The following is a 10,443-nucleotide window of genomic DNA, read 5'->3' as shown; positions in this document are numbered from 1 at the left end:
CAGTATTATATTAGTTTCAGGTGCACAGTGTAGTGGTTAGGCATTTATATAATCTATGAAGTGATCCCCCTCATAAGTCTAGTACCCACCTGACACCCTAATAGTCGTCAAAACGTTGTTGGTTATATTCCCCATACTGTGTTTCACATCCCTGTGACTGTTTTGTGACTACTAATTTGTACTTCCTAATCCCTTCACCTTCTCATCCATCCCCCAGCCTCCTCCCATCTGGCAACCATCAGTTCTCTGTATCTGTGAGTCTATTTCTGTTTTTTGTTGTTGTTGTTGTTTTTTCTTGTTTATTCTGTTCTTTAGATTCCACATGTAAGTGAAATCATATGGTATTGGTCTTTCTCTGACTGACTTATTTCACTTAACATAATGTTCTCTAGGTCCATCCATGTTGTTGCAAATGGTAAGACTTCATTCTTTTTTATGACTGAGTAATATACTCCATTGTATAAATGTACCACAGTTTCTTTATCTGATCATCTACTGATGGGCACTTGTGTTGCTTCCATATCTTGGCTATTGTAAATAGTGCTGCAGTGAACATAGGGGTGCATATACTTTTTTGAATTAATGTTTTGGGTTTCTCCAGATAAATACCCAGAAGTGGTATTGTTGGGTCATATGGTAGCTCTGTTTAATTTTTTGAGGAACCTCCATCCTGTTTTCCATAGTGGCTTCACCAATTTGCAATCCCATCAACAGTGCACGAGGGTTCCCTTTTCTCCACATCCTCGCCAGCACTTGTTTGATGATTTATTGATGATATCCATTCTGACAGGTGTGAAGTGATATCTCTTTGTGGTTTTTATTTGCATTTCTCTGTGATTAGTGACGTTGAGCATCTTTTCGTATGTCTGTTGGCCATCTGTATGTCTTCTTTAGAGAAATGTCTCTTCACGTCCTCTGCCCATTTTTTAATAGCATTGTTTGATTTTTTTGGTGTTGAGTTGCATGAGTTTTTAAAATAAATTTTGTATATTAACTAACCCTTTATCAGATGTATCATTGGCAAATATCTTCTCCCATTAAGTAGGGTGTCTTTTTGTTTTGCTGATGGTTTCCTTTGCCATGAAAAAAACTTTTGTTTGATGTCCAATTTTTTTATTGTTTTGTTTCCCTTGCCTGAGAAAGTGTATCAGTACAAATATTACTGAGGGTAATGTCTGAGAGTTTACTTCCTATATTTTCTTCTAGGAGTTTTATGGTTTTGGGTCTTACATTTAAGTCTTAAATCCATTTCGAGTTTATTCTTGTACATGGTGTAAGAATGTGGTCCAGTTTCATTTTTTGCATGTATCTGTCTAGTTTTCCCAGCATCATTTATTAAATAGGCTGTCTTTATCCCAATGTAAGTTCTTGCCTCCTTTGTCATAGATAAAATGACCATATAGGCATGGATTTATTTCTGGGCACTCCATTCTGTTCCATTGATTTATGTGTCTGTTTTTATGCCAATACCATGATGTTCTGATTGCTATATGCTTGTAGTACAGTTTGATATCAAGTAGTGTGATACCAGCTTTGTTCTTCTTTCTCAGGATTGCTGTGACTATTCGAGGTCTTTTATGGTTCCATATAAATTTTAGGATTTTATTTGTTCTAGTTCTGTGAAAAATGCCACTGGTATTTTGATAGGGATTGTGTTGAATCTATATATTGCTTTTTAATTATTTAAACTATATTACTTCTTCCTATAATTATATTAATTTTTCCTACCTATGATCATGGATATGTTTCCATTTATTTGTATCTTCTTTAATTTCTCTCTTCAATGCCTTATAATTTTCCAAGTACAGGTCTTTTTACTTCCTTGGTTGAATTTATTCCTATTTTTTTGGGTACATTTGTAAGTGGGACTGTTTTCTTAATTCCTCTTTCTGATAATTCATTATTGGCGTATAAAAATGCAACTGATTTCTGAATATGCATTTTGTATCCTGCTACTTTACTAATTTCATTGATCAGTTCTAATAGGTTTTTTGGTGGAATTTTTGGGGTTCTCTATATACAGTATCGTGTCATCTGCAAATAATGATAATTTTACTTTTTCTTTTCCCTTTTGGATGCTTTTCATTTCTTGTTCTTGTCTGGTTGGGGTGGCTAGGACTTCCAATACTATGTTGACTATAAGTGGTTAAAGTGGGCATTCTTGTCTTGCTTCTGATCTTAAGGAAAATGCTTTTAGCTTTTCCCCATTGAGTATGATATTAACTGTGGGTTTCTCATGTATGGCCTTTATTATGTTGAGGTATGTTCCTCTATTCCCACTTTGCTGAGAGTTTTTAACATAAATGGCTGGGTTTTGTCAAATGCTCTTTCTGCATCTGTTGATATGACCATGTGATTTTTATTTTGCATTTTGTTTACGTGGTGTATTGCATTAATTGACTTGCAGATATTAAACCAACCTTGCATACCAGGAATGAATCCCACTTGATCGTGGTGTATGATTTTTTAAATGTATTGCTGGATTTGGTTTGCTAATATTTTGTTGAGAATTTTTGCATCAATGTTCATTAGGGATATTGGCCTAAAGTTTTCTTTTTTGGTAATGTCTTTGTCTGGTGTTGGAATCAGGGTAATGATGGCCTCATAAAATGAGCTTGGGAGCCTTCCGTCCTTCTGGATTTTTTGGAATAGTTTGAGAAGAATAGGTGTTAATTCTTTTTTGAATGTTTGATAAAATTTACCTGTGAAGCCATCTGGTCCAGGAGTTTTGTTTGTTGGGAACTTGTCGATTACTATTTAAATTTTGTTGGTAGTAACCAGTCTGTCCAGATTTTCTGTTTCTTCTTGATTCAACCTTGGAAAATTGTATACTTCTAGAAATGTATCCATTCCTTTCAGATTGTCTAATTTGTTGGTGTATAGTTGCTCATAGTATTTTCTTAATTTTTTTGGTATTTCTGTAGTGTCAGTTGTCACTTGTCCCTTTTGTGATTTTATTTATTTGGATCTTGTGTCTTTTTTTCCTGATGAGACTGATTAAAGGTTTCTCAATTTTGTTTATCTTTTCAAAAAAAAAAACAGCTCTTGGTTTCATTGATCTTCAGTATTATTTTTTTAGTCTGTATTTTATTTCCCCTCTGAGCTTTATTTTTCCCTTCCTTGTACTCACTTTGGGCTTTGGTTGCTATTCTTTTTCCAGTTCCCTTAGGTATAGAGACTGTTGATTTGAGATTTTTCTTGTTTCTCGAGGTAGGCCTGCATTGCTATGAATTTCCCTCTTAGGACCGCTTTCGCTGCATCCCATAGATTTTGGGTCATTGTGTTCTCATTTCTCTTAAGGTATGTTTTGATTTCTTCCTTGATCTCATTGTTGACCCATTCATTATTTAGTAGCATGTCATTTAGTCTCCATGTATTTATGTATTTTTCAGACACTTGATATCATTTGAGTCGTCTTAAATTTATTGAGACTTTTTTTGTGGTCTAACATGTGGTCTGGCTTGGAAAATGTTCCATGTGCACTTGAAAAGAGTCTATATTCTACTGCTCTGGGGTGAAATGCTCTAAAAATATCAATTAAATCCATGTGGTCTAGTTTGTCATTTAACATGCCAGGCACTTTATCTGACTAACCTTGCTAACTTGTACAGTAGCTAGACACTGTTAATCCCATTTTTAGAGTGAAGCTTACAATAATGGATTTTCCAAGAGTGACGAGTGCATTCTTTCACTTGGGGAGTACCACTAAGCTCTTTTATCTTCATCTCATTCCACACTTTCCACATCACTGCACACAGGTAGCTTCAGTAAGTATAAGTAGCCTGCCCAAATCTCACAACAAGGAAGAGCTAAGCTATAGGTTGCAATTGAAATACATACAGAAACATCTCAATGCTCTGTTTACTACAGATCCCTGCTGCAATGAAGTGACTTCTTTTGTCAGCATTTGCCAACAGTTTGATTACCAGGGGACGTCCAAATGATTGTGATTGTTTTGAGGTCCTGAGTCAAGCTGACCATGTGGCTCAAACTCAGGTCCCTCCTAGTAAGACTGTGGACAAATCTCGGGGAGATGAGAAGATTTTGTTCTAGTTCTCTGGTTACTAGGTTTTTTATATATGACAAGTAATACTCATCCAGTCCTAAACCTTTTCCCCAAACCGTTCATGCTCAGGCATCTGCGTAAAGAAGGCAGTCACTCCTCTGAAGGCACTTGTTATTTGGTTGCACAAGGATGTAGGGGATCTTACCAATATATTATTCAGTTCATTTACCCAGGGTAACCTATTATTTAAACACAGGGCTTAACAAATTTCTAGAATGAACTAGTTGCTTATGAACAGGCACAGTATCGTGGTGACTCCCACATGACACATCGCATATGTAGAGCCATCTCTTTTTCTTTGGAACATGGATTCAACTCCCACGTGTAGCTGGGCCAGCCTCCCACCTGTTCCCCTTGCAGGCACGTGGATTGGGGCAGGAGACACTGTTTTGCTTGATAACCTCTGACCCATCAGACATTCACTCCGTCGTTGACTCAGCCTGTCAACCACTCATTGACACACTCGCCAAATACGCTAAGTGCTTATTGTGTCGCCAGGTCTGTTTTGCCCCAAGTTCCACCCAGCATCAAGGAAGAAGAGTTGATACAAATTACACACGACACACCATACTGATGAAAATACTTATTGACACCAATAAACTATTCATTCTCTTTCGAATGTTTGTTCATTCAGATTTGACAAGTGCTGAGATGTGCAGACACTCTCAGATGCTTACAGTCACTATTAGCATGCAGAGGGGCCAACTAAAAAATGGAAATACTGAAGGGAAACCCACAGCTGTCTTTCTGGAATATTTAGTTATTTAAAATCTCCCCCTTTTTCTTACAATTCTAAAATTTGGAAAGTATGAGGGTAGGAGAAGCCTATCATTTCAACATTCTGAAATAACCATTTTTACTATTTTGCTCTTTACCTTTTTAATCTGTCTTGTGAAGAATTTAAATTTTATTTGCAAATGTGTAGACACATACATATAAAAATCTGCACATAGACTAAAAAGCACACTGTGCACAGTATTATATAGCCATATATTCACCTGGCGAGTATATTATGAGCGTTTTCCATGCCAGTGAATGTCCTTCTGTATTATTTTTAGTATCAGCCTATCCATTGCATGAATGTACCCTATAGACAATCCTATTATTGAACATCTAATGTGTCTCTGACTTTTTTATATTGTGAATTACACCATTGTATCAGTCAGCGATTGTTAAAATAACGCTGGGTAACAAACCACTACAAAACTCAGTGGCATAAAATAGTGAACATTATGTTCAGGAATCTACTGGTTTCCTTTGCAGATGGGCAGCTCAGCATCTTCTCCCTGTGAGCCGCACTCTCCTTGCACCACTAGCCTAACCGGGGGCATTCAGGTTCCACAGTAGTAGCAGAGGAAGCCCCACTCGCAAGCACATTCCAGAACCCCCTTGAGAGTGCATCTGCCTGTAAACAGTCATTCAAAGCAAACAACGTAGCCGAGCTCAAAGGACACCCCTCTTGTTAAGAGAAACTGCAAGAGAACATGGGGAAAAGGCATGGGAGCTGAGAGGGGTGAAGGATGAGGGACAACAGTGCAAACTACCCCAATTATAATTAACATTCCTATATATGTAACCTGTATGTACACAGATCTTTAAATGTTTCTGTAAGATTATTTCCTGCAAGTGACGTTGGACAGTATGCTTTATTCATCTTCATAGATGTACCTAATCTGCCTCCGTCACGTGCTGTAGGTACATCTGCTGTGCACTTACGATCTCTCTAAGGAATTGATTCAGGCCATTTCATAATGGTTGAAATTTGTTTCCCTGTGCTTCCTCTACTGGTTGGTGATGCATCTCAGGTTCCATCTTTCCTCTGGCTCTCCTGGTCAGTGACCTCAGGTGATCTTGCTTTTCTTCTCTGATGGACATTAACACTCTTGGTTGGGACCCACGCTTCCTCTTTGCCTTTGTGCACTAAGCCAGGTGGCATTGGGGAAAGACATTGCCAGGCCATCCCCTCCAGCCTCGCTGAACTGACAGGCCCTGCTAGGTCCCAGTCTCACCTGAGCCAGGAGGAGATCAATCTTAGGCCAGTGGTTTCATTCTTGAGAAAATGTTCTCTCTTCCTTGTTAAGATTTGCCTTTCCTAAGTCTTTGTGGGTTTTGATTTGTTTTGCTTGTTTGTTTTTGTCAGCATTATGATTACTCTTGGATAGCTCCACCTTTGTAGAATATGCGTTGGTTCCCTGAAAGCCTTTACATGAGTAAACTGGTTAAAATCTTATGAGCTCTATGGAGGAGATAATGCATGGGTCCCCCACACATTTTTTTGCTACCTTTGTCTTTAGAGTACCAGATCAATACATGGTTCTGAAACTTGAATATACATAATAACATACCAGGGTTCTTAAAAACATGGATTCTTAAATTTAGCCTTTCATCCTCATTCCACAAGTTATGCTTTAGTAATGTAGGAAGGTATACAGAATTGTCACAAGAGTACGTTTGAAGCAGTAAAAATAAAATCTAGATTACATCTTAAGAAACATGTCTAAGATGGAGTTGTTTTAATCTGGTTGCATGTTTTTTAAAACGTGAGAAAAAAATACTTTTTAAGTGCCTGAGTTCCACCACAAATTTTTCTTGTTTAATTGGTTTTAGATGGGGTTCAAGCAATACTTTTCTATAGAAATCCCCTCACATACAGTATTTGAATATGTAGAAAGTGAGAATTATTGTTAAAGTTTGCTGCGAATTGATGGGTGTTGCTAATTGTCCACACACACACACACACACACACACACACACACACACACTCTCACACTCACACATTCACTCACACTCACACTCTGGGCATTCTTTTCTATGCTTTTCTTTTTGTTTTTTCTCCAGAAAAAAGAGAAAGACCTGCCTGTAGTTAACTGAGACACTAGTTTTATGTAAGAACTTTCCTAAGAAAGACTGTGATATAAAAATTGCTCCTCAGGAACTCAGGTTTTGTGTCTCCCATAGAAAGAGCTCAGAAGTCATCACTCCCATTCTTCCAAAACTGGAAAGCAATGGCTTTTGTTAGACCTCTCAGGGAGCTGAGGTTGCAAGATAAACCACTACCCTGAAATATAGAGAGATGGGCACATCCAGAGAGATGGAGCCGAGATGTGCTTGCTTGGAGCAGAAGGCCCTGGAATCATATACGGGCAGGGAAGTTAACATAGCAGGCCTGAGACGGCTATCCTGAGAAAGGCTTGCTTGCAAGGTTGACCCTTGGCTGGTGCCCATGAACTTGAATTTTTAGAGGGTTCTCGCCATTCCTGGAACAGATGACAGCACTCTCTGTGCTTAGACTCTTTGTATAGACCACACGATTTATGCTGATACCTGTTTTCCTGTTGGGAGATGAGAATTTTGGTATCTGCTAGGCAAGGGAACCCCCATAAAACCTCAGGCACCGATCTCTAATGAGATTCCCTGATAGTCGACATTTAATATGCATCGTCACAACTCATTGCTGTAGAAGGGAAGAGCATCCTGTGTGCCTGTTCTGGGTGAGGGCTCGGGGAAGCTTGTCATGGTGTCCTCCAGACTTGACCCACACATCTTTCCCCTTTGATAATTTCACTTTCTGTCACTTGACTGTAATAAATCATAGCTGTAGGATAATATGCAGAGTTCTGTGAGTCTTTCTACTAAATTATTGATCCTGAGGGTTGTGTTGGGGAACCCCAACAGAAACACCTAAATAGTAAATTCGATGAATTGCAGAAGGCTGAGCGTGGACAAGCATGAGAGTGAGAAGCTCCTGAAGACCACTCTTGTAACTGTTCTCTCACACTTTCATGGGCTTTATCTCCTGGAGCCCCAACCAGTTCTTACCGTGAAGTTTCAAGGAAGATTCCTTTCTTGTATTGACAGCGAAAAGGGAAGAGTAATCATTGTTCACTTTACTCAGAGACTTCTAGATAGCAACATCCTGCTCTCCAAGAGAAAAATCTTGGCCAAAAACTTATCCCAGGAAGAAAATTCCTTGTATCCCAAGGATGCCCTCACTCACCAGTGCTCTTCAAAAGTGCTATTGAAATCCTAGTAGGTGCAATAAGAGAAGAAAAATAAATAAAAGTTGTATAGATTGGGAAGAAAAATAAAGGTCCTTATTCACCAATGACAAGGTTGTCCTGGTAGAAAATTCCACAGAATCTACACAATACTCCTATTGGATTATAACCCAAAATATAAAATAAATATACATGTCTCTGTTGATATTAAAATGATTGAATGAATGAATGAATAAATAAATAAATAAATTAATTAATTAGTTAATTAAATAGTGGGGAATCTCAGTGCAGAAGAATTCCAAATATTCTTATATACACTTCACCTTCCAGGAGATAGAACACTCTTTTAGTGTGGAATGCTCGCAATAATTTTCCTTTAAAGAGTACAGTATGCAAAGAGGTAAAATAGAGGAACTTGATGGTGGAGAAGCCTGACAAATACTACCTCAGCCAGTTGACCAAGGCCAGTTGCCTTGATAGGATAGAACAAAAATGGCATTTTTACTTCTGTGGTCTTCTTCCCCAAAACATACAGCCCCAGTCTAAAAAAAAAATCAGTCAAATCCCAAAAGCGGGATATTCTACAGAATATTGGACAATTAATCCTCAAAGCTGTTAAAGTCACCAAAAACAAGGAATGTCTGAGAAATGGTCACAGTCAAATGGGGGCCTACAATCAAATGGACAAGTTTCTCATGGTATCCTGGATGGACGGAGCTAGGGCACTAGGTAAAACCTAATATGATTTAATGTTAATTTCTAAAAAAGTTGCTTTCAATGAAGTCATGCATTATATATTCTATTAATTTTTATTTATTTGCATCATCAGCTATGAATTTACCTCAGGCCACACCGCCTCTGTTGTCTGTGAGTACTGGAAACCAGACCGCCTGTACTGAGTTTTAAGTGTCTGTCTTTCCCTAAAATTAGTTGCCACATAGGAAAACCAACTCTTCTCATCCTGCCAGTTGAATTCTGCAGCATAACTCAATTTGCTGCCCCCATGGAAACAGGAGCTTGCTCCAACTTGGGAGAGAATCCAACGTGGGTTTCTGCAGTTGTCATGGTGAAAATAACATTGTTCCTGACAGACACCTAGGATTTGAACTGGGCTTGAACTTGGCTGTAAGCTGCCATATCTGTTCCAGGAGTCAGCATTTCTTTTCCAGAATTTTTTATTTATGGCTTTATACTAGTCTTCTGTCCTGTGTGTGAAGCCTCGCCTCCTTTTGAGGCAGGTTGATTTCACCCAGATCAATTAATCTCTTTTCCAGGCAGCATTCAAAAAGCAAACAGTTCACGCCGTAAGTGGCAGCATGTTGCTTGGAATATTAATAAACATTTTAAAAATTTAAGTTAGGAAATTAAAATATAGTCATTCACTCAACAGATATTTGGTCCGCCTATACTATATTCAAAGCACTTCACTAGCATTGCAATCTTTCAAAGCCAAAGCTCCTTGCCTTTCTCATGTTTTCGATCCAGTTGAGGAGATAAAAGAACTGACCTAATGCTTCTAACCCAAGACAGCACATGGTGGTTACTCAGACAGTTATCAGCTTCCTACGACCAGGCTATTGTGGGCTGGGGTTATCAGGAAAGACTTCTTTGAAGGCATCTAGGATGCTGTTAAGTAGAACAAGTGGAAGCATGCTCTCCAGGAAAGGTGGAAATGGCGGACGGCACAGCCGCATGAACATTCCAGAAGATAGAAATTGGAGCTATCTGCTCTGAATATTATAGAATAGTGGATGGAGTTAGGAGGGATGGACTCATTACAGAGAGCTTGTCCTTTATGTGCAAAGCAAGAGAGTTTAAACTATTAAAACCTAAGTTGCCGCTGTGGTCTTCTTCCCAAAAACATAAAAGCGCAGTCTGAAAACCATCAGACAAATCCCAAAACAGGGATATAGTCTTGGGTCTATGCAGGGCATACAGTGAGGAGCTGTTGGAAGGAGCTACTTCTGATCATAAAAGTGCCATGATCAGAGTGGTAATGGAGAAAAATTATTCTGACGTCAGTGGGGAAGATGGATGGAAAGAGAATTTGAAGGGAGCAAACCTACAGTAGCAAGTGAGAGCCTGAACTAAAGCAGAGTATGGGCTATGGGATTCGAAAGGAGGGAACTCGTATGGGATACATGAGGTTATTAAAAATGACATTTTGAGCCTGGATAGCTGGGTGGGTTATGTTAGCATTATCAGAAATAAAGAGGTGAAGCACCGGCCGCATGGCGTGTTGGTTACGAGTTGGCTTGGGACGCCAGCTCTGAGCAGCAGGGCCCCAGTTCAGATCCCACATGAGGGCCAGTGACGCTGCGCCCTCTACAGCTAAGATGGTGAACACAGCTCGACCTGGAGCTGGGCTGCCAAGAGTCG

At 39.0% G+C, this 10,443-nt stretch overlaps 2 long non-coding RNA genes across 2 annotated transcripts in view; one reads left to right on the top strand and one right to left on the bottom strand.

Annotated features, from left to right (window-relative positions):
• LOC109394774 (uncharacterized) overlaps positions 1-10,443 on the bottom strand; it is a 75,598-nt gene that overhangs the window by 832 nt on the left and 64,323 nt on the right. The gene's annotated exons all lie outside the window — the stretch shown is intronic.
• LOC109394773 (uncharacterized) overlaps positions 1-10,443 on the top strand; it is a 280,777-nt gene that overhangs the window by 231,273 nt on the left and 39,061 nt on the right. The gene's annotated exons all lie outside the window — the stretch shown is intronic.

This window comes from Hipposideros armiger, unplaced genomic scaffold (genome assembly GCF_001890085.2).
Source record: "Hipposideros armiger isolate ML-2016 unplaced genomic scaffold, ASM189008v1 scaffold_436, whole genome shotgun sequence".
Lineage (NCBI taxonomy): Eukaryota > Metazoa > Chordata > Mammalia > Chiroptera > Hipposideridae > Hipposideros > Hipposideros armiger.
Note: the sequence above shows the minus strand (reverse complement) of the source record. Positions and strands in the feature narration are given on the sequence as shown.